The sequence below is a fragment of the Phyllostomus discolor genome, chromosome 12 (genome assembly GCF_004126475.2).
Source record: "Phyllostomus discolor isolate MPI-MPIP mPhyDis1 chromosome 12, mPhyDis1.pri.v3, whole genome shotgun sequence".
Lineage (NCBI taxonomy): Eukaryota > Metazoa > Chordata > Mammalia > Chiroptera > Phyllostomidae > Phyllostomus > Phyllostomus discolor.
Window position 1 is genome coordinate 65,092,895 of NC_040914.2, and position 23,245 is coordinate 65,116,139.

At 51.4% G+C, this 23,245-nt stretch overlaps 1 protein-coding gene across 5 annotated transcripts in view; it reads right to left on the bottom strand.

Moving 5' to 3' along the window:
• The window catches only part of IL34 (interleukin 34), a 55,340-nt gene extending 35,406 nt beyond the window's left edge, over positions 1-19,934 (bottom strand). The window contains exon 1 of one of the 5 annotated variants that reach the window (XM_036012193.1): positions 19,760-19,934. The gene's annotated coding sequence lies outside the window, so the exon portion shown is untranslated. Of the gene's footprint in view, positions 1-828; positions 890-2,552; positions 2,623-19,759 lie in introns of those variants that run through there. The other 4 variants (XM_036012192.1, XM_028534785.2, XM_036012191.1 and 1 more) reach the window with 4 other exon arrangements.
• Positions 19,935-23,245: the final 3,311 nt, after the last annotated feature.

Consider the following 23,245-nt stretch of genomic DNA (forward strand, 5'->3'; position numbering starts at 1 on the left):
TTCCGACAAGCTCCCGCATGTTGCAGATGCTACTGACCTGCAGACACAAGGTTCTAGAGTATCCAATCCCATTCGTTTTACAGATGAGGAAACTGTGCCTAGGACAAAGTAAATGACCTGCCCAGGGCCACACAACAGTGAGGTTACAGGTGGGATGAAGCCACCTCAGGGCGGCTGCCGTTCCCCAGGAGTGCCTCCCCATGCTGTCCCCAGACCAACACCACAGACCTTCCTGAGCCAACGAATGATGCCGCCCCTTTGGAAATGGTGGGGAAGTTTATTAAATCATGCACAGTTTTTCACTCTTCTGAGAAATAAGCCATTTATTAGGTAGCTTAGCTCAAACCGTCGGTCTGTTCTTTGAAAACAACGCACTTTTGGCAATATTATTATTTTTTAGATGAGTCAGCTTCCCCTCCAGTGACTCACACCTTTGACAGGCCCTGCTGTGGGAACCTGAGGAGGACACCCGCGCATTTCTCAACACCTGTGGTCTGATTGTGGGCAGAGGAGGGTGAGGAGATGCAGAAATGGGGGTGGGGAGGCTGATCCTTGGGAAAGTTGGGGAGTCTGCTGATGACTCCTTCATGACCTCAAAAACAGGACTGCACCATGTGCATTTCAGCTCACTTTATCATCCCGACAAAAGGTCCATTGAATTAAAAAATGTATTTGGATTAACAAGCATCTTCTTTTCAAGATGCATTGTCTCTGAGCTGCCAATCTTTCACACTTCAGTGTGAACTATTCCAGTACAGAGTGGAGGAGTGGAGCTCCGGACACAAGTCTCTGGAACAACTAAAGCAGAGTGGGGGAGGGGTTTCTTACCTGAGATGCGTGTGTGGGAGCCCAGCGGCGGGTAAACCACAGCGACCCTGGTGTCTTCTAATTTGCTGTGTGGTTCAGTGAATCACACAGTTTTGGGGACTTCAGAGCTGGAAGGAACAACTCTCTCGTCCCAGAACCCCAACTTCTAAACCACAGGATGCATGGTCTGTCTGGAGGTGGCTTCCCCAGAATCAGAGCCTGAGACAGGCGTTCGGTGTCAGGAGAAAGCCGTGAGGGAGTGAGGCGAGGGGGATAGGAAAGGGCAAGTCTGAAGCATTTTTAAATAACACCGCAGAGTCTCCTCACCCGAGGCCAGGAGGCTGGACTTTCAGCTCCCTGACTCAGTCAACAGCCCCCTGGGTGGGGGGGAGGGTGGAGTGGCGTTAACCTCTCCAGTGTCTCTGGCGAGGTGCCCTGGAGGGAGAAGGACGCGGGGTTCGCTGTTTGTGGCAGCACCACCGACTGCACAGCAGCTGGGAGACGGGTACAAGGGTGTAGGAGGGACCTGGAGGACACCAGCCCTTCCTCCAGTTCTGAGAACCCCTCAAATGTGCTTCTAAACAACGGCTCCCAAAATCACAGAAGACGGACGGTGAAGTAAGAATCACATTCCATTCTTCATTTCCAGAAACTCTTGGAATCTGCACTTGGAATAAATCCCAACTGCTCCTCCTGACTTCCCCAGGTCAGTCCTGGCCACTCTCCCGTGGCCCTTTTGCCCAGCACTGGCCACTTGGACATCCTGTGTTCACCTGTGTGCTGTTTTCCCCCCACAAGGTCGGCCTCCAGGGGACGGAGCCTTGCAGGGCCTCGTCACTGTCTCCAAGCCAGGGGCTGGCTTGGCACACAGGAAACTGGAACATCTGGGGAACAATATCCAAGTGAAGGGGTTGGACATTTGGGCCAGATGCGCAAGTGCCAACAGAGCAGGAGAAATAGGTCAGCTAAACGCTCCCCAGCTGGCGAAGCTGGAGGAAAACCGCTCCCAAGGCCAGGAAGGGGAAGGAGAGAATCCACCGACTTTCCCTGGCTTCCTGCTTCCTCCCTCCTCTCTCAGCTCCCTTTCTGAGCTCCTACACAGTGTGCAACCAGAGTTAGCATCAGTCCTGGGGAGAGCAGTACCTTTTGGAAAGGTGCACACTGCTCCCAACGACCAGGGGCAGCTGGGCTCCAATTCTAGCTCTAGCTCTGAGCCCCCCTTCCCCATTGGCTGGTAACTGAGGGCAGCACAGTGGTGGCACCCGCCTGGGAGGCAGCACAGCTCACACACCCACAACTGCCAACTTCACGCAGGGCAGGGCAGATTCCGGGCCCTGCTGCTGCATTTCCACCCCTGGCCGCCTCTGAGGCTCCTCCAGCTCCAGGACGGTCTCCACGGCAGCCACACTGCCTCTGGGCACCTGTGTGTGATGCCTGCACTATACCCAGCACTTCACACGTGCCACGCACCGTGCCAGAGGCTTGCAGCTCACTTGCTCACTCCTCTGTGCAGTGACAACGACTTAATCCATCTCCACATCTGTGGTCTCATTATCTCCGCTTTACAAGAGAGGACACGAGGCTGAGAGACTGAACCGCTGGCAGAAGGTCAAAAGGCTTGTGGGGGGACCGGGAGGCGGTACTCAGGGTTCGAACCAGCTGTTGGGCGCTTTCATCTCATCTCTTTAAGCGCCTTGTCAAGGTGGCTCATTGAATACAGAGGTCCTGGGAGGAAGGTTCATTACTTTCATTTCTTAGAGGGGGACCCTCTTGGGGCACGTAGACTGGCTGCAGCCCGGCCCAGGCCACCGCCAGCTCCACTGAGGCATCTAGGAGAAACTTAAGAGTAAACGGTGAACAACGGAATGCTCCCCCCTCTAAAACGGGGAACAGGGTGTGCTGATAAACGGGAGCAGCAAGGGTGCAGGGCGCAAGCTCGCCGTACAGACATCCACCGTACTCCTACTCACCGGCAGCAAGAGCTGGAAACAACGAAAGTGTCCATCAGCAGGCAGTAAATTAACGACGATGGCGGAGCCAGACGGCGGAGCACTCCGCGATGGAAAGAGTGCACAACTGATAGACGCGGCAGCATGCACAAAGCTGCGAATAAGTGTGCAGAATGAAAAGAACCAGACCTCTCACGAGAAAGAGTACGCGCTGTGTGATTCCATTTACATGAAACTCCGGAAAATCCAAACTGATCTGTGGGACGAGAAAACAGAGCTGTGCCGGGGGGGCGGATTTCCGAAGGCACCAGGGAACTTTTGGCGGTGGTTTATGTGTAGTCCCGACCTGAGTGATGGTGTGTGCATTCAAAATCCAGCACGCTGTGCGTTTTGGGGCAGTTTGCTGCATGTCAATTTGACCCCAAGAAGCTGTTCTCTAAAAATCGTAAATGTATAAAGTTAACCTAGAACCAGCAAATTCTAGAGACAGGGAGTGGAATAGGGGTGGGGGAGGGGCTGGGGGAGGAAGGGGAAGTATTCTAGGGGCGCAGAGTTTCTTAGGAGAGAAAGGAAATGCTCTGGAAAACCGGCAGGGACGGTCACAGAGCACTGCGCATGTGCTTAATGTCACGGCGCTGTGTACTTCAACTGGTTAAAAATGGTCATTTTTGTGCTGCGTGTACTTTAGCACAATAAAAAAGTAAAACCAACTCAAAAATATTGCATATAAGTGGACATCTGCATTCAAGGGGAAAGACAGTTTTCTGCTTTTCTGAGCCTTCTAAGGGAGGTGGGTCCTGGAAGAGGTTAGAATGGCCGTCCTCCCACTGGACAAGGCCAGATCCTCTGCTCCCAGGACCCAGGGTCCCCGGGCAGTCAGGGCCACCCCAGCAGCGCCACCCCCCAGGCCCCCACCATGGCTGACTACTCTCAATCCCTTCACACCATGTTCTGAGTGGAATGCCCTTCCCCCTTCACCTACCCACCTAATTCTCCCTCTCTCCACCTCCCCTCCCCCAGCTCCCCTACTCCACACCCCCCAGACTCTCTCACAAGCTGCTCTGGGCCCACGGAAGGCTGCCAGCCGCTGTTTGCTCCAGCTGCCCCCTCTCCAAGGGGGCTGTCCCTCCGGACCCTCTCCGTCCCTGGTGCCCCTCTTCCTTCGACCTAACCACAGTTCCTGGGTGGCGACTGTCTGTCTCCTAGTCCCTCTGTCTCCTGACTTTCCCAGCTGACTGGCTGCCAGGCCTGAGGCTGATGCAGTCCCGTTTTTACCAATTCAGGAATGTCCCTGGTGGAGAACAATGGGGAAAATGGAATTCTCGGTGAACAGAGCAAGCTTTGTGTCTAGTGCTTGGCTCACAGAGGATGGACTGCGGGGGCACAGGCAGGCCCACGCAGGGTGCTGGGAAACCTGCTTTGGCTTCTCCTTACTGACCAGGGACCTGGAGAGCAAGCCCGTTCCTTTCTCCAGACCTCACTTCACGCATCTGAAACATGGAGCTTAAGAGACTTCCTCAAGCTGGGTGAGGAGAGAGGAGGGCTGGAGAGGAAATGGGTGTTTGCAGAGGTCCCACGGTGGGGAACGCCTTGATCACACAAGACCTGTTTTCCCACAAAGGTCTGGCCTCACTCTTGTTGAATTTGGGTTCAAGCCCTGCTCTTCCAAGGGTGCTTGCTGGTGGGGACTCAGGCCCCGGCCCAGGGGCTGTCGGTCCTGGCTCCCCACCAGCTTCCATCTGTGCTTCACCGCTGTCATTAAACAATCACTCCTCTCTGCCGGACCACAAGCCCCACTGAATTCCTAGCTTGGTGCCTATTCTGAGGAGAATGCAAATGTATGCAAATACTGTGCTAACTAATTAATACGGGGAGGCCCTGGGGAGGACTGGAGTGAAATTTCTGCTAACGGCCATAGGCATCATCATCGCGGCTCAGAGGGAATGAGGCACAACCCTGTCCCTGAGCCAGTGGGAAAGGGAAGGTCTGTCCCAGGGGGGGCTCCAGCCTCCTCTCTATTCGCACCCCCCAGTCTGACCCAGGCCCGGCCCTGGTTCCCGCACGACCCATGCCACCTGTGTAAGAACATGACACTTCTTAAAAAGGTCACGGAGTCTCCACATCAGAGTTAAACTCTGTTGTACATGCATCTGTGACCACAGCCTAGCACACAAAGAGGAAAAGCCGGGAGCCCTGCTCGGAGCGGCTGAGGGGGGTGGGGGAGGCCTGCGCTGCCCTCTTAACAAATGAGGAAGAACAGCTCAACATCCCTCGGGAGGCCATCCAACCTGGGCAAGGAGGCTTGTTGCAGGACCTCCAGAAATGCTTGGGTTGTTAACACTGGCAGTGGACCACGAGCCGGAGCTGGAACTACCTCAGCGGGGATGAAAGGACCGAGGGACAACGAGGAGGACAGCAATAACAACAGCTAATGTTAGTCACTTTATGTCATTCAATCCCTGCACCTCACACATGAACACCAACAACAGTTAGAAATTCTTACCCCCCCTTTTTACAGATGAGGAAACTGAAACTCAGAAAGTTCAGCAACTTGCCCAAGGGCACACAGCTAGCAAGTAGGAGAGCGAGTGTTAAATCTAAGTGTGTCGGACCCCAAAGCCCTTGCTGGTAACTCTAGTTAGGGGGTGGCCTGAAGGCCAAAGGGAAAGACCACATTCCCCACCCAGCAGCTCTGTGTAGCAGCAGAGCCGACTGTGAGGCCAGAGAGGCTGCTGGCCTGGGGGGGCGGAGCCCACAAGAACCTGGAGCTAGGGGGTGACCTGAGCATCCTGCAAATTCAGAGTCAGAGTCCACGGGCTGCAGCCTCGGACCCGAGCGGGTCAGGGCAGGCCACTCCGGTCACAGTTCAGGGCTGCTGGGCCTGGAGGGAAGCCATTTCTCCTCGCTGTAGGTGGCTTTGCCTTCTGCATTTCCTAAGAGGCTACAAAGTCTGTGTCCCTTGACCTTTGGTCTCCCCCAGTACTCCCCCCTACCATTCTCCCCCCGAACCCCGCCCCACTGTCTGGGCTCAGGAAGTCGTTTGTCTTGAGCAGAGAGGTTGTGTTTGGAGTGTCTTGGAAATTTAAGGCCAGACTACAGAGGGCCTTAAAAGCCAAGCAGTGCCTGATGTGGCAGGCAGCAGGGAGCCAGTGCAGGTTCTTGAGCAAGGGAGTGACCTGATGACCATATTCGCTTAGGGAACACTGATGTATAGATGAGCTGGAGGCAGAAGCTAGAGGCCAGGACACCAACCATTCCTCCAAGCCCTGTGATGAAGGAAGGTGACCTCCAAGGGGTGTCTAGTGGAGGTTCACGTGCCAGAAGAGGCTGGGGGGCATTGCTCCCAGGCAGTACGAGCCATGCCTAAATGAAAAAGAGTCCCAGACCTTCAAAAGAACTGTCCCTTCAGGTCCTGGGCTACCCAGGCATTTGCCTGGTCTAGGCTGGGCAGGTACAGCTGTATAAAGAACCACCTTTTACCAAATAAAATTGCTACCAATTAACAGATTCAGGGGCTGCAGACCACATTGCTTACATCTGTACAGAATGTAAACCATCACGTAAATAGATCTTTTCTGCCTTTATGTGTTTGGTAGGAGACACGGATGTCAGATGCATGCCCATTGATATGCTTCCTGGATCGGTCCTACCTGGCAATCTTAACAAGAACCGTAAAATTGGATGAACCCCGTGAGGGGGTAACTCCACTTTAAGAGGTGGGCCCCTAGAAAATAACCAAGTCAGAAACAGCCCAAGGCGGTGCCACTTGGAAAGGCAGGAGCCCAAGAACTACCCAGGAGCTGACGAGAGGGGAAGCGCTCGGCCCAGCCAGGAGGGTCGGCATCAGGCGCCCATCCGAGTGAGGCTTGCAGAGCAAGGCGGGAGGACCCTACTGCACATGCCTCTTCCTGGGTGCTGGGGCCCTGCGGAGGCAATGAGGTATCATGGGCATGAGCACAGGTTTGGCTTCAGAGCCCCAGTTTTCTCGTCTGTAAAAAGGGAATGAAATCCGCAGTTGCTGGCCCTGGGCCTGGGCAGTGGCATCATACCACTTGTGTGATACACACAGACAATAAAGGCGTCACCCTCATAGGAACTGGACACAAACACTCTCAGCATGGCTGGGGATGGGTGGAGGGTCCCAAACATGTAGCTGCAGGGCGTCCACTGGCCCCAGTGTCTGCGGCAGAGGCGGACCCAGTGCCACAACTAGAAGAGCCACCTCCAGCCTGGGCGGTGACCCAGGGGGAGAAGCCAACTTGGCACAGACTGGCCGCTCAGACACCCAGTTCCCGGCAGCTCACTGCCTTTCCCTGGGTGTTTCCCACAGCCTGTCATGACCACGGTCCACTCTCTGCCTCTGGGGATGCCCTGGCCACCCCCCTGGCTCAGTGTGGCTAACTCCCTTTCCTCCTGAGGTCAGACAAACAAGGCTAGGCTCATCCCCAGAAGAGTGTGTCTAAGGAACTAGACAGGAAACAAAACCAAGGAATTAAAATACAGCTACCTGCAAATGAGAGCACTTCCAAATCATAAATCCTGATAAGAATCTGGTCCTGCACTGGGCTGGCTGTCTCCTTACCTCTTCCTCGCCTCCACCCATCCGCTTGGCAAGAAGTCTTCCCTCTAGAACCTGCTTCCTCTAGCCTTGAGCAGCCCTTCCCCTAGCTCCTGGCAGGACCGGCAACTCTGCTTGAGCTCCTAGAAAATTCTATGGGCCCCAGAGAGTCCTCCTTTGGCCCTCAGCGCTCCTATAGGGACAGAGGTCTCGAAAGGACTGAAGATCCAGCCAGCGAGGCCCACCGCAACGAATGGAAGCTGTCTGAGAGCAAGACTTCCTCTGTTTTCTGCCCCTCCTTCTGTGCCTGGCCCATAGCAAATGCTCGTGATGTTTGTCGAATGCGTAATAAATATGAATATAAGCTTGAGTATGCACGTACAATCTCTAGAAGAACCCACAAGAACCTAGTATCAGTGACTGTCTTGGGATAGATGAAAAGAGAAGCCTAAGGAATGAGATACGGAGAGGAAGCTCCTTTTCACTGTAAACCAATCTGTATCTTTTGAATTTTTTTTTACTGTGCATATATATTAACTATTTGAAATTAAAAACACAATATCACTTACACAAACATCAAAAAATGAAATACTTTGGTACACAGGTAGCAAAATATGTAGAAGAGCTCTATGAGGAAAACCATACAACTGATCAAAGGAATCAAGGAGCGTAGGAAACAGTTAGAGGCGTGAGCAGAGCAGGAAGTTGGGCCAGGTGCCTAGCAACAGGCAAGACTACAAGCCCTCACACGACCACTCCCTTATGCATTAACCCCGGAGAGGACATCTAGGTCTCAGGTGTGTTTCAGCTGCAGCCCACAAAAGCAGCAAAACTGGGCAGAGGGGTGCCACAGCTGACATCAGGACCAGCTGCCCTGACTAATGACTCCCTTCCCCGGCACCCACCCATCAGGGGAGACCGTGACCCTGAGGCAACTCCCCCTTCCTCAGGTGCACTTTCCCGGACTCTTCCTCCAAGGCTCCAAAGGTTCTTCTTTTGCCTCTGTCACTTGTTTCCTGAGCCCATTTCTCCCACAGCTCACTGCTTCTACCTCTGTGCCTTTCTAAACAAACTTTCTCTTACCCTTTGAGTCTTGACTCTGAATTCTTTCTTAGCCAGAACTCAAGTACCAAAGTTTCTGAATCAAGGTCCAGTCGGACTCCACCAGTCTAACGCCTGGTGCCGTTTTTCTGCCACTGACAGGAAGACCTAAATAAAGGGAGCGAGGTTCCACGTTCATGGACAGGAAGACTCAATATTGTTAAGATGTTTGCTCTCCCCAACTTGAGCTACACGTTCAATGCCATCTGAATCCAAATCCCAGGAAGTTATTTTGTACATATCTACAAATTGATTTTAAAGTTTATATGGACAGGCAAAAGACCTAGAATAGCCAATATGATACTGAAGAACTTGTACTACCTGGCTTCAAGATTTGGTATAAATATACAGTAAGCAAGACAGTATGGTACTGGCAAAGAAAACAGACAAATAGATCAAAGGAACAGAATAGAGAGCCCAGAAAAAGACCCACATGTATGCAGGCAACTGATCTTTGACAAAGGAGCAAAGGCAATTCAATAGAAAAGTGTAGTCTTTTCAGCAAATGGTGACAGAACCAAGTGGACATTCACATGCAAAAAAAAAAAAAGGGAAACTCGACACAGACTATACCTTTTATAAAAATTAAATCAAAATAGATCTTACACTTAAATGTCAAATGCAAATAATAAAACATGTAGAATATAACAAAAGAGAAAGCGTAGGTGACTTTGGGCTAGGTGATGAGTTTGTAGATACAATAAAAGCACGATCCATGGGGGGAAATGCTTATTAAACTTCAAAACTTCTGCTCTGCAAAAGACACGGCTAAGAAAATGCAGAGAAAATATTTACAAAAGATATATCTTAAAAGACTTGGATCTTTTTTTAAAAAAACTTCAAACTCAGCAATAAGAAAAAAACAATTAAAAAATAGACAAGATATCTGAACAGACATCTTGCCAAAAAGATGAATGAGTAACAAATAAACCCATGAAAATATGCTCAACATCTTCTGTCATCAGAGAACTGCACCTTAAAACAACAATGAGCACTTAACACCTATTACTTTTTGGCTAAAACCCAACTGAACTGACAACACTGAGTGCTAGTGAGAACACGGAACCGCACTGAGTGGAAAGTAGTACAGTCACTTTGGAAGACATGTTGGCAGCTTCTTACAAGCTCAGCATTCCACCACCATACAATCCAGCGATCATGCTTTTTGGTATTTATCGCATGAAGTAAACATAAACATGCACACACATGTTCATAGCAGCTTCATTCATAATCACCAAAAACCTGAAGCAATCAAGATGTCCATCAATAAGCGAATGGGTAGAAAAAAACTATAGAATGGATATCCATATGGTGAGGCACGATTCAGCATTGAAAAGAAACGAGCTATCAGCATGTAAAGAGAAAATGGAAGAGGGTCTGGGACAAACCATCAAGAAAACAAACCACCAAGCCACAACAAGACAAGGAGGAACTGTAAATGTATATTTCTAAGTGGAAAAAGCCAATCTGGAAAGGCCATATACTGTAGGATTCCAACTACACGGCACTTGAGGAAAGGCAAAACTGCACAGCTGGTATGAAGATCACTGGTTGTCGGGGGCTGCGGGAAGGGAGAGGCGAGGAAGTGGATCACGGAGGACTTGGAGGACAGCGAAACTCTTCTGTACAACTGTAATTGTGGAAATCACAATTGTCACAGTGTCATTATGTATTTGTCAAAACCCACAGAATGCACAACATCAAGAGTAAACCCTTTGAAGACCTGGGAGTAACTTTCTCAAGGGTGTCTGACAACCCGAGGCTGGGCTAGCTGTGGGAGGCTGGAAGCTCTTCATCAGCCACTTCCTGCGGAAGGGCGCGCAGGAGCCCCGCAGTGCCAGGAGGCCAGCGCGCTGCGGGAGAGGGCCGGCCGAGCTCACCCCCCCACCCCCCGCCCCCCGCAGGGAAGGGCTTCGCTGAGGATGGAGCGGGCGGGCGGGGGAGGGGTGGGGCTCCCTGTGTATACCCAGAAGCCTGCGGCTCTGCTGACTGGGAAAGCTGGGAGAGCCACTGCCGTGGTCTGTTGTATTAAAGATACTATATTTTGAGATAATTTTTTGATACAAAAAACAAGAGTAAACCCTCAAGTAAACTATGAATTTTAGTTAATAATAATAGTAATAAGGCATCAATATCAATTTGTCAATTGTGACCATTGCAACACACTAATAATGCATATTAATAGCAAGGGTCACTGTGTATCCAGATGGCTACATGAAACTCTGTACTTTCTGCTCAATTCTGTAAATCTAAACTGTCCTTTAAAAGGAAAAAGCCCATTAATTATTTTTTAAAAGAAAGCTTACAAAGTATAACATGAAAATTACTCAGCCAATGTCAAGGGCTTTGCAGACAGACAGCCTGGGGTTGAAGTCCCAAATCGTGAACCAGCCTCAGCTTCCTCCTGTGGGTTAACAGTCACACCATACAGGTTGGGTTAAAGGTTCCAGAACTCTGTCACTGCAGCACGACAGTCAAAAATTATGTTGCCTACATGATTTCCATAGGCAAGGAGAGGAATGGCCTCTTTTTTTGGCCGGGAGGGGAACCCAGGCAGGCAGAACCTTCTGCAGAGATGACACCCAAAGGTTTCCCAGCTGCAGGAAGACACTGGAAAGCACCTGGCCCCAGCCCAGCCTCTGCAGGCCGGCTTGTCTGCTAGCCTCTGTGCATTGCAGCTTCACTGGGACCTGGACAGTCCCTCCAAGGAGTCAAGCAGGAGGGCTTCATAGCCTGTGACCCAGTGCAGTGAAAGTGGCAAGGGGCTTGCAAGCAAGGGAAGCCACCACCCTGCCCTGGTGTGCCCCCTCCCCCGTGGGGCCCTGAGAAGCCCCTAATCACCTTCTTCATCCAGGAAAAATAGTACCACCCAGGCCCACTTCCAGGGTGGCGGTCAGCAGTCCAGGCAGCAGTGGGAGAGAAAGCTGCAATGTACGTTATTCCAGCAGGCACCAATGTTACTGCTGTCAGACCAGCAACACACACAGAGCCTGAAGGGCAGCAGCAGAGAAAGGGAAATGTCCAGGCTTCTGAACACATCATTAACCACCCCAAGCCTCAGTCTCCTCATCTGTAATATGGGAATAACAGTTCTTCACCTCCTGGGCTCGGTATGAACTCAGTGAGGTAGTACCTGCCCAGAACTGAGCACCCTGCCTGGCACAGAGGTGTGCCTTCTAAGATGTGAATGCCATCCCAGCTAACTCTGTCATTCTGGACAAATCACCGTCCCTGCCAGGGCTTCCGCTGTAGTCCTGCTCCGATCTGAGCAGAGAGGAGACCACCACACTGCTACCATTGAGGATGGTGTTGATTGCCTTGCGGGCACTTGACTGGGGACTTGGACAAATGGAACCATGTGGGCAAGGTCCTGTCACCCAGGGAGCGGGGTTGGGAAAAAACACAGTTGCAAAAAACATAAAATGAATTCAACATCTTCAAGAAAGACTCTGAGGCAAGGAAGGGAGTTGTTAAAGAGAGTCCCAGGGTCCCATGCAATGAAAGGATATGGGAGGTATTGAGTGGCAGGGAGCCTGGCTCCCAATTACAGCAAGTGTTTTCTGCACACTGTTATTCTTGAACCCTGGAGACGCAAGCACAGAGAAGCCAGCCAGAGCGAGGCACACGATGCTGACTCACCCACAGGGGCGCAGGCCACAGCTAATGGGTGCCCGTGAGACTGTCAGGAGTTGGCCAGCGGCAGGGTGGCAGGGAGTGGCCAACTTGGGGGAGGTGGATTTTGGAGATTTCCACCCCACATAGAGGGCTGGAGCCAAACGGGGTTCAGATGCCAGCTCCACCACCTACTGGCTAGGCTTGCACAGATGATTTAACGCCTGGCTTGGGTTCCCAGCTATAAAATGGGGAGGACAGTAGCAACCACCACGCGGGGTCCTGATGAGGATCTGAGGTCAAGCCTGCGCGACATTTGACACCGTGCTTGCCCAGAGGAAAAGGCAGCCACTGTGATTATTGGTACTTAGAGTGGGGCTGGCAGCAAGCCTTCCCACCTGTCTTCTGCCTCCCTCTGACTCGGGTCCCAGCTCTACAAGGCCTGTTATACATAACTTTGCCTGGACTGGATCACATCAGAGAGGCGAAGGGCCTAGGAGACTCTGGCTCCACCTCCCCATGCAGGAGTCTCCTGTGCGGCTTGCCCAGCCTCTCCTTACATGCTTCTACTAACAGGGAGCTCTTCACCTCCATGAGCAGCCTGCTCCCCATTCAGACAGCTCTCATCACAAGTTCTCTAGGCAGGGCCAAGATCTCCTCCCTGCACACTGCCCCTTAGTGGAAGTGATTTCTCTGCCAGGGACTTTCCAACGTCTGGAATCCACCCATCCCACCAACGTCAGGAATCCCTTGAACAGGGCTCCAGTTACTCCTCCAGGCAGGCTCCCCGGAACCCCACCCCGTGCATCTCATGCAGAACGGCACAACTGTCCCCACAGGGACACACACACACTCCCTCCAGCTCCTGGGTCCATGGGGCAGAAAGTCTTGGATGTCCCCCAGGCCTTGCACTAATCATGGTTCACATACACTGTGCCACTCAGTGGGCACAAAACCCCCATGAGGCGTGTGCCGTTTCCTCGCCCAGTGTTTTCAACTGTGTGAAGCGCATTCTCGCTGTTTCGCAACCGTCCCTCACATCCGTCTCCAGAACCCTTTCTGTCTTGCAACACTGGAACTCTGTCCCCAGGAAAAAATCACCCCCCATTCCTCCCTCCCTCCAGTCCCTGGCCACCCCAATTCTACATTCTGTTTCTCCAATGTTAATGGCTCCAAGCACCTCATATAAATAGAATCCTATAGAGTTTGTCTTTCTGTGTCTGGCTCATTCCACTTAGCACGCGGCCCTCAGGGCTCGCCTGTGTGGGAGCGCGAGTCCTCTGTGAGGCTGGGCGATGCCCCCGTGCGAGTGCCCGCCACCCGGCGCTGTCCACTCGCCTGTGCAGGGGCACCTGAGCGCCTCCTCCCCTGCTGCTCTTGCAAATAATGCTGTGAGCATGAGTGTGCTGAGACCTCAAGATCCCACTTTCAGTTCTTTTGGGTCTATCCTCACAAGTGAGACCGCTAAACCATGTGGTAGTTCTATGTTTTTAATTTTTTGAGGAACTGCCAAACTGCTTTTGGCGGTGTCCCTGCCGCTTCACAACCCCGCCAACAGTGCACCAGGGTCCCGACTTCTCCTCATCCCCGCCAACGCTCATGTTCTGTTCTGCGTTTGTTTTCTTACAGCAGCCACATTAACGAGCGCCACACAATGCGACGGAGAGCTCCCGTTTTTATCTCCGCTTCATCGCTGAGGGAAGAGGGGCTGGAGAGGCCGGCGAGGTGCCCGCGGTCCCACGGGCAGCACGTGGCGGAGCTGGATTCAGTCTCGCTCGGGGCTGGCTGCCGCTGTCTGGTGTTCGCAGCAGCCCCCAGCCTGGCAAAGCCCTGCTGTCCAACCGGTCAGTGCCCACCCTGGTGCCTCCAACATCCTCTGAGCTCCGTCAGGACGCAGGCGGCGACCCCGCAGGAAGGAGACCCCTCCCCTGCCTGGAGAACACGAAGAAGAACCCCAGTCCCCTGGATCTCTGCGACCCAGGCGACCCTGAACCTACGGTGTCAGCAAAGGCCTTACCCTGCGCGGCCAGCAGAGCTGTTGGCCTGGAGGCCTCTTGGGGCACGGCCTCCCTTTCGGGCAGCCGGGCTGCGGCAAGGAGTGGGGTCCGGACGGGAGTGGGACGCAAGGCTCGCTCCACAGCCGCCGGACGAGCTGGCGGCGCCTCGCATTATCTTGCGCGAGAGCAGGGGCAGCGCGGGCGGCAGCGGGGAGCTGGGCCAGGGGCGGCGCGAGGACGCTGGAATCCGGTGGGGCCTGGCCGGCGCCTGGAGCGCCTGGAGCGCAGGGCTGGGCCGCGGAGAAGGGCCAGGCCAGCACGCAAAGTGACCCCATCAAGGAGCTGGGGGTGCAGAGCTGGGGCATTCCCCACCCCCACCCCGCTCCTGCGCTGCTGCCTCCCTCCTGCCGGACCCTGGGCAAGCTGAGTGTTCCCTGAGCCTCAATTTCTTCATCTTAAAATGGGGGAGACTAAGTTAAACTTTGCAGGGAGCTGTGGGCCTTAAATGAGCCCCAGACACACAGTGCCAGGCTGATGGGTGGCCGCCAACCGCGCGGGGCACCCTGCCTCCTCCCCCTGCCACACATATCCTCACCTGCCCCGCACCTGCCCCACGTCTATCCCACATTGTTCTGCCCCTCCCCACCGCAGGGCCGTCAGAGCCTTGAGAATAAGGGTCCAGCCTCCCGGGTGACTCCAGGGAGTAACATATTTGAATGTATTAGTTCAGGTTCGCTTCTCGGAAAAACAAATAAACACAGTAACAATCACTCCTTCAGGTCCCAGAGCTGCTTGCCACTGCATTGTGTATAATGTCGCGATGACTCGGTATCACCGTGCATTGCATTTGTAGGGACTGCTCGAATGCCTGCCCTACCGCGAAGTGGGATGGTACGTGGCCCCTGTGAAGGATGGAGGTCTACATTTATTGGCGTTTCCACGGCATACATTTGAGTGGGGGGTTTAAAAAAAACAGTATAAGAAAGGCATGTGTTGCTCCAAGTATGGTTTCCCGGTCAGTAGCATCTGTGCCACCTAACCTTTCACAGGGCTCCCAGGGGACGCCTGTGCCGGTTGCGGTTCAGAAGGCAGCGAGCTCGGCTTTGTCTGGAGGGTTGTTCACAGTAAAGTGTTATCGCCTCTGGGGGGTGGGGCTGGAGCTTGCTTTTTTGTGTGTGCTTTTCAGAACTGTTGGTATATTTTTATAAACATATGTTATAAAACAAAAAAAAGCTATTAAAATGCTTGCAAAGATGTAAGATCAAAAACTATAAACTTCCTAAAAGAAAACAGGTAAAACGCTTCATCATATTGGACTTGGCAATGATTTCTTAGATGTGACACTGAAAGCTCAGGCAATGAAAGCAAAAATAGACAAATGGAACTACATCGAAACGGAAAATTTTTGTCCTAGCTGGTGTGGCTCAGTGGATTGAGGGCTGGCCTGCAAATCCAAGGGTGGCCAGTTCGATTCCCAGTCAGGGCACATGCCTGGGCTGCAGGCCAGGTCCCCAGGAAGGGGCATGTGAAAGGCAACCACACATTGATGTTTCTCTCCCTCTCTTTCTCCCTCCCTTCCTCTCTCTCCAAATAAATAAAAAGATATTTTTTAAAAACTGAAAACTTTTATGCATCAAAGGACACATGAACAGAGTGAAAAGGCAACCTATGGAATAGAAGAAAGTACGATAAGCAGGATTATATATATATATAATCCTGCAACTCAATGACAATAAAAAAATCAAATAACCTGACTAAAACATGGGCAAAGGACTTGAATAGACATTGCTCCCGGGTTGGTAAACAAATGACCAACAGACACATGAAAAGATGCTCCACATCATTCACCATCAGAGAAATGCAAATCAACACTGCAACGAGATGTCACCTCACATCCATTCAGATGGTTACTACCAAAAACACAGGAAATAGCAAGCGCCGGCAAGGATGTGGAGGCATCGGAGCCTTTGCAAACTGCCAGCAGGATTGTGAAATGCTGCCACCGCTATGAAGAACAGCATGGAGGTTCCTCAAAAAATTTAAAACACAGTTCCCATGTGATCCAGCAATTCCACTTCTGGGTAGAGACCCTTACAAATTAAAAGTAAGGCCTTGAAGAGATATTTGTGAACCTGTGTTCATAGCAACACTATTCACAATAGCTAAAACATGGAAGCAACCCAGGCGCTCATCACCAGATGGGTAGATTAAGAAAATGTGGTGTATAGACAGTGAAATACGGGGAGGGGGGTAGGTTTACAATTGCTTCTATGGGACAATATATAATACAAGAATACACTGTATTTTGTGCCCTCATAACTGTAAACTTACTTTCACCCACCCCTGTATTATTCAGCCTTAAAAAGGAGGAAAATTCTGATGCATGCTACAGCATGGATACGTTTTGAGGACATTATGCTAAACAAAATAAGCCAGACATAGAAAGACAAATGGACCCCACTCGTACGAGATGCCTGAGCAGTTAAATTCACAGAAACATTTCGTGGAACGGTGGTTGCCAGGAGCTGGGCGTTGGGGGAGGTAGCGGGAGGGTCGTCGCTCAATGGGGACCAAGTTTCAGTTTTACAAGATGAAAAAGGTCCGTTTCAAACAATGTAAATGTACATAATACCAATGATTCAGGTCGTTTTTTAGATTTCAATGATGTGAGAAAGTAGAAAGACAAGGAAGCACTGGCTCTCAGGAAAGAGGGAAGGGAAGGTGTGGCTACAGGGAAGGGAGGATGCAGGAGACAGGTGGGTGGTACAGCCGGAAGTGGGGCCCTGGACGTGGTGGGAGGGTTCTGGGCCCGAATGTACACACTCCCGTGCTAGGACAAGCGATAGGCACCCGGAACAGTCCAGAGCAGGGACTGACCCTTCCAAACAGCAGCCAAGCAAGTCCGCATCTCTTTGGCCTTTCAAACTCATTACCTTGACTTGGACCTTGCTAACTGCAGACACATCCCCACGCATCCACCCCCCCATCAGCTGAGATGACCCCCAGGGGGAAAGCCTGGCTGGGATGCACAGACAGAACTCTCGCAGCGGCCCTGGGAAGCTCAGGAGGTAGTTCCCAGGCTGACAGCAGCCCTGATCCCAGGGGACATCAACCACCAGCTGTGGGACGTGGCCCTCATGCTCAAGTGTGTAGGGGAGCTGGAGCCCAGAAAACCCCAGGGATTGCCACAAGCCTGCGGGCCATGGTTCTCAGAACTCCGTGGAGTCTCTTGAGGTCAAAGGGCCAGGCTGTCCATTTCAGAGATGACTCTTCCTTCCAAGGCTGGGTCACAGATGGCCACCAGACAGAATTGCCTGGGCAGGGTGGAGGGAGCAGGGAATGGTGGGGTGCTGCAGCCTCCAGAATTTTTGGACTCCCAGGAGATAGTGGAAAGAAGCCTACCTGCTCCGAACCCTCACCTGAGGGAGGAGACCCACCCACACTGGCGATGGAGGAACGGGGACCAGAGCCCCAGAACCCCAGGCCCCAGCTCCCAGGCCTGGCCCCTTCACACCAAGCCTGTCCTGAGAATCCTACTTTCTGCATTTATCTATTTTGTGTACCATCAAAGCCCCTGAGTTGGGGTGCAAGGCTAGGGGCATTCCAGGCCTCCAACACCATCCCCCATCCCCTAACTCTGCCAGAACAGGCATCCCCAAACCTGCCTAAATGCCCATGTCCTTGAGATGAAGTCCAAATTCTTATTTGACCTTCAAGGTTCTTTAAAACTCATTCCCCACTGACTCCTCTCTTTCCATCTCCCACTCTCCTGTTCCCCTCGCCCAGCCCTGCAGCCCCCCTGAACTTCCCAAACCTCCTTCCCCAAGCTCTGCTCAGCTGTTGCACTTGCTATTCCTGCTTCCTTCTCTCTGCCTAATAGATTGTCCTTCCTCCTTAAGCAGGGAGCGGCCCCCGAGTGACCAGGTAGCTTGGCCATAGCCTGCTCTGCTCCCATGAGATGGGCTGTGTCTCTGTATCAAGGGCGGGGAACCTTTCTTACAGGTCTCTTCCCAGTTTCCAGCACCAGGGCATGGCCAGCCAGACTGATAGATGTTGATCAAGAAAATGAACGCATGAGTTTTCTGCCCATCTTTTGTGGCTAATTCTGGTTCCTTCCCAAAGGCTCTGGAACATGGCCTTGACCTTCCACAGTGGGTCCCTAAGTGCCAGCAGCTTTACCTAAGTTATCTTACATGATTCGAGGGCACGGGCAGCGACATTTCCATTTTACAGATGAAGAAACTGATGAGAGGTGTAACGACTGCCCACTGCGGGAAGTTGGTGCCGCCAGGATTGGAACCTGGCCCGACCAGCCTGTGCTCATTCTCCGGTGGCCTCCCAGGAGTCTACGGATCGGGAACAAAGGGTGTGCCCACGGGCTTCTGGGGAATTCTCGACTCTGTCCAGGGATCCCTTAAACCTGTGCTTTGCAGAAGATGGTTAAAAGGTGGGAAGAATGACATCCAGTTCTGATGACAGTAGGAGGCCAACCTAGCACAGATGGACAAAAAAAATCTTCAACAAGTGGCTGGCTGGATGAGAGGGGTCGGAGATAGTCCAGACGACCTTCTGCCCAGTTTATGCAAAGACCCCAGAAAGCCCCAGGCTTGAGAAAGCCTTCCAGGGTTGCTAAGTAAGTGCTTTATACTCCCTCTGCCTTTCCTGTACCCCGAAGGAACTTTCTAACCTGTACTCTACATGTGAACTAATTGAAGTTATTAGGTGAGAAGTCAAGGCCAGGCAGCTGCCTCTAAAGGTCAAGTCTTAACCACTGATAGATGGCCTTCATCCCCTTTCCTAAAAAAAACCCCAGAGAAAACAAGTTCCTCACCGCCCCACCCCGACCATCATAGTCCTAGAAATTAGGAAATTCGGCTCGTAATTCCTATGAGTGAGCTGACCCCATGTGCAAGATGAGCTGAGCTACAAAAATGTTCTTGCCCTTTGCCCCAAGCATTCATTCTTGATGGGAAACAAAGCCCAAGGAAAGGGGGAAAAATCTAAAAGACTAAAAAATGTTATTTTCTCAGTTGCCCATAAAAGAGAAATTATTAATGACAAAACACCTGAAAGCAATTAAACTTTACAATGAAAAGGTCACACGTCCTGGGGTGGACTTGTTAACGGGGCAGATACCACAGGGACCTTAACAAAACAGTTAATCGAATAATTATGTTCATTTAAAATAAGTGCAAAGTGCAAAAGCAGAACATTTTAATTTGATTTCAGAATGCCATTTACATGAGAAAGGCTTGCCTATGCCATTTTATTTTTTCCTTTCCTTTAAAGAATTTTAAACCAGTGAACTTCGGTGAGGTCACTCATGCACACAGTAATTCAGGCACACAGGACATTAACGTCTAAAAATCTAAAGCAACACATGAAGGAACAGCAGCCGGTAACCTATGACAACCATTTAAGAATGTGGGTTTGTGAATTTACAAACCTCAGAAAGGAACACGGAGAGAAGTAACTTGCTTTATGGTTATGTGGACCTGTTATTTATTTCTATTTTTTCCCTGCAAGGCTGATGAAAGCAAAGGTTCAAAAAGGAAGAAACCCAGGGCAGAGAGTTCGCACCATTTCTATTAAGACACAGCTCAGAGCTTCTTGGCTGGGACTGTCTTTCGAGTCTAGCTCAGACCCCTCTTGCTGTGATCTAGGAAGGAAGCAGCTAAATCAGGTGGAGGAATCAGGCAAAGAAAACCACGAGAGGAAATCGACTGCCGTCTTACCTGTTCACGTACCAGGATGCAATCTTCTAGAGCTTTGCTGATGGTTTTAAGGGGCTCCACGGCCCAGAGCAGGTGCCTAGGGGTCAGGGGCCGTAGGTGCCAGGTAGGGGAGGCTGCGGCTTCCCCCAGCCCACAGTCCAGGCTTCCCGGCTGATGAGAAGGGCGGGGAAAGCAGGCTGAGGCAACAAGATTCAGAAACTGGAGCCAGCAAGGGCGGGGCAGGGCCACGTGTCCCCAGCCTGCTTCAGAGTGTGGAGTAGGAGGGGGCCACGCACACCCACAGGATCAGCTGCGCACTATTCTGACCAAAGGCCCTTGTTAAGATAATGGTGGGAGTCCCCATTTAGGTCATTTTAAGGGGCCACCCCAGCTCTTCTCCAGAACATGATTACTACAACAACAACAACAACAACAACAATAAAATCTTACAAAACTTAATAAAATTGAGTGATGTGGTAGTGACCACAGTGCATATAGGGAACAAACACTGGACAGAGAAAAGGCCTTTGATAAATGTCAACATTAAGGACCAATTACCCAGTCTACAAGAGACATGAGCCCAGAGAACTCAAGTATGCACCCCTAGATCACACAGCCAGGCTCCCCCACGTGGCACTGGGCCTTCCCTGGTGTAACACGTGGTCTGACACACAGCACTGGTGGGAGTCCCAGAGGGCACAGAAGAAAGGCCCTTTGCTCAGCCCGATCTCCAAGGACAAGGGAGCTCTCACTTTGCATGGGTCAGAGCAAGTGCCAGGGCGACTTTGCCCAGAAGAATTCTGTGGGCACTGAGGAGGCTGCTCCATTTGCACCTGGTTTTCATGGCAAGCTCTCCAACCTCCTCAAGACTGTATTTGGGGTTCGGCAGGGGGCAAACCCCCCAAGGGATCCTTTAGGTCCCCACTAGTGGACATTATGAGTTAGGGGCAGAGGAAGGGCTGTGCTCAAAGCATAAAACTGTCTACCCTGGGTGGTGTGGCTCAGTGGATTGAGTGCCAGCCTGCGAACCAAAGCGTCACCAGTTCAGTTCCTGGTCTAGGGCACATGCCTGGGCTGTGGGCCAGATCCCCAGTGGGGGGTGTGCGACGGACAACCACACATTGATGTTTTTCTCCCTCTCTTTCTTCCTTCTCCTCTCTAAAAATAAATAAATAAAATATATTTTTAAATCATCAAACTATCCAACAAGCTAGGTCACAGTGTTTCCCTGAGTATGAGCAGAAAGAACCCTTTATTAAGGGGCCCCTTATTAACATCTCGGATCCCACGGCACCTGGTTGGGGAAATGCTGAACTAGAGGTCAGCATATTTTACTCTCAATATCAATGCCTGGCACAAGTAGTTGATCAAGAAATGGTTTCTCAATTGGATTGACAAAACTGGATTCCTCATTTGGCCCTGAACTTCCAGCAGGACAATAATGCCCACAATGGAATGCACTTGGCTAATTCCCCACCCCCGGCCCCAAGACAGTGGCTATACTGGCCACACCCTCCACAAGGCCATTGAACAGCTCTGCCAAGTTGATGCATACCAGCCAGGCAACCAGTGGGAGAGCAAGAAGGGGTGGAGGTGATGAGGGAACAGAGGTAGGACCTCACTGGGACCTCACAGAAGCCTGAGGAAACTCTGTGCCTTCTCTGGGACCTCTGGCTTGGAATGATATCCCTTTCTTTCAGAGCATTGCATATAGGACTGCAGTGGAGGATGGAAGTAGTTCCAGGTCTCCCCAGGCTTCTGCACCCCAGTTCAGTGGCCACACCTCCTATTAACATGACCCTGGATGTTGGTCTTATTCTTCCCATTTTACAGGCAGGAAATGGAGACCTTACTTAGAGATTGGTAAACCCAGGGCACCTGACTCTATCCAGTGCTCTTTCTGTGGCCTTTCCTCCTGCTTGGCAGTTGGCAGATGGGATCTTTTTTTCTGATTGGCCTTTCTCCAGTTGCAGCATCAGCTTCTTCTTTTTTTTTAATTTTTAAGATTTTTATTTATTTATTTAAAGAGGAAAGGGAGGGAGGGAGGGAGGGAGAGAGAGAGAGAGAAACATCAATGTGCGGTTGCTGGGGGTCATGGCCTGCAACCCAGGCATGTACCCTGACTGGGAATCGAACCTGCGACACTTTGGTTCGCAGCCCTCGCTCAATCCACTGAGCTACGCCAGCCAGGGCTGGCAGCATCAGCTTCTTAAAGGCAAGAGATTCCTCAATGTGCCTGGTAATAGCATGGGGTCCTAAGAATGCACAGTAAACCGCACTACGTCTCTCGATTATTGCATGTCACTAACTTATATACCACATTTAGTCATGGATCAAATTAACTTGGGACCTCTTCCCAAATGGCAGCTCTCATTCCCCGAGATTTTGTTTGCAGTCAGAGAAAGGAGACTGTTCTACTGGGTGGGCCTGTGCACTGAAAATTTGATGCCCAGGTTCAGTGAGCTGAGAGCAGCCCGGCGGGGGCTCACTTCCTTCCCATAACGTTTCCAGGGAGCCAGAGCAGAGCACCGCCGAGGCTCTCTCTCTCTGGTGCTTCTTCTACCCTAAGCCCTTCTTTTGTTCCACGCTCCTGGCTTTAATAAATGTACTCTCAAAATAAAATAAAATGAAAACAATTGGTGGCCAGGTTCTAGAAGGTAGAGTTAGTGGTGGGGAACTGAGATGGGTTTCTGACCGGCTACTGACAGCTGCTGAACTTGATGGGGGCTTTAGCTGTTTCCAGGTGAGTCTCCTAGCCTTTTGTCCCCCAACCAGAATTTTCCCAAAGTGGGTTTTTGGGGGCCCACGTTTTGAATAAGAAGCAATATTCCCTATGATACCTAATCATTTCCAGGTTTGATCATTGCCAACAGATTGTGAAATAATACAGATGGAAAAATACACTGATGACCCGCAAAGTCTTCGGAGGACCCCAGGGGCAGAACCCAGGAATCTGACAAGCTCAGATGGTCCTAATGTCTCGCTGGGGTTAAAAAAAAAACAACAACCACTAAACAGGTTTCCTGCAATTTTCTGCCTGAAAACCTTTGGCTGCTCACCCTCCACCTGATTTTTGATTTAGGACCTCCTGATTTTTCCTGGAAGTCCCAAGGTTGTGCCTGTTTTATCTGCAGAAACCAGGGACATGGGCCTTAGGCTCTTCTGAACTTGATGCCAGTGTCTCTGACAGAACCACCTCATCATCATCCTCAGAGGAACAGAAACTGCTAGGTTATAAGAACTCTCCTTTAGCTTCTGGGTGTAGAGCAGACCTGTGAGGAGGTGGCACATAGCAGGTGCTCAGTAAATGCTGGTGGAATGAATGAATGTGTCCTGATGTTGGCTTTCAAAGCTTCTGTAGAAACAACTCTTGGTTGTGCTGGTCCAGACTGGTGAAGGAGGTTCTTCTGACTGCTGTGTCATATCTGTTTATTTCACTTCAGTTCGCTCCAACTTCACACGAGCCCCACACGTTGGGCTGTCAGATCCCCAAGTGTAAATAAATCA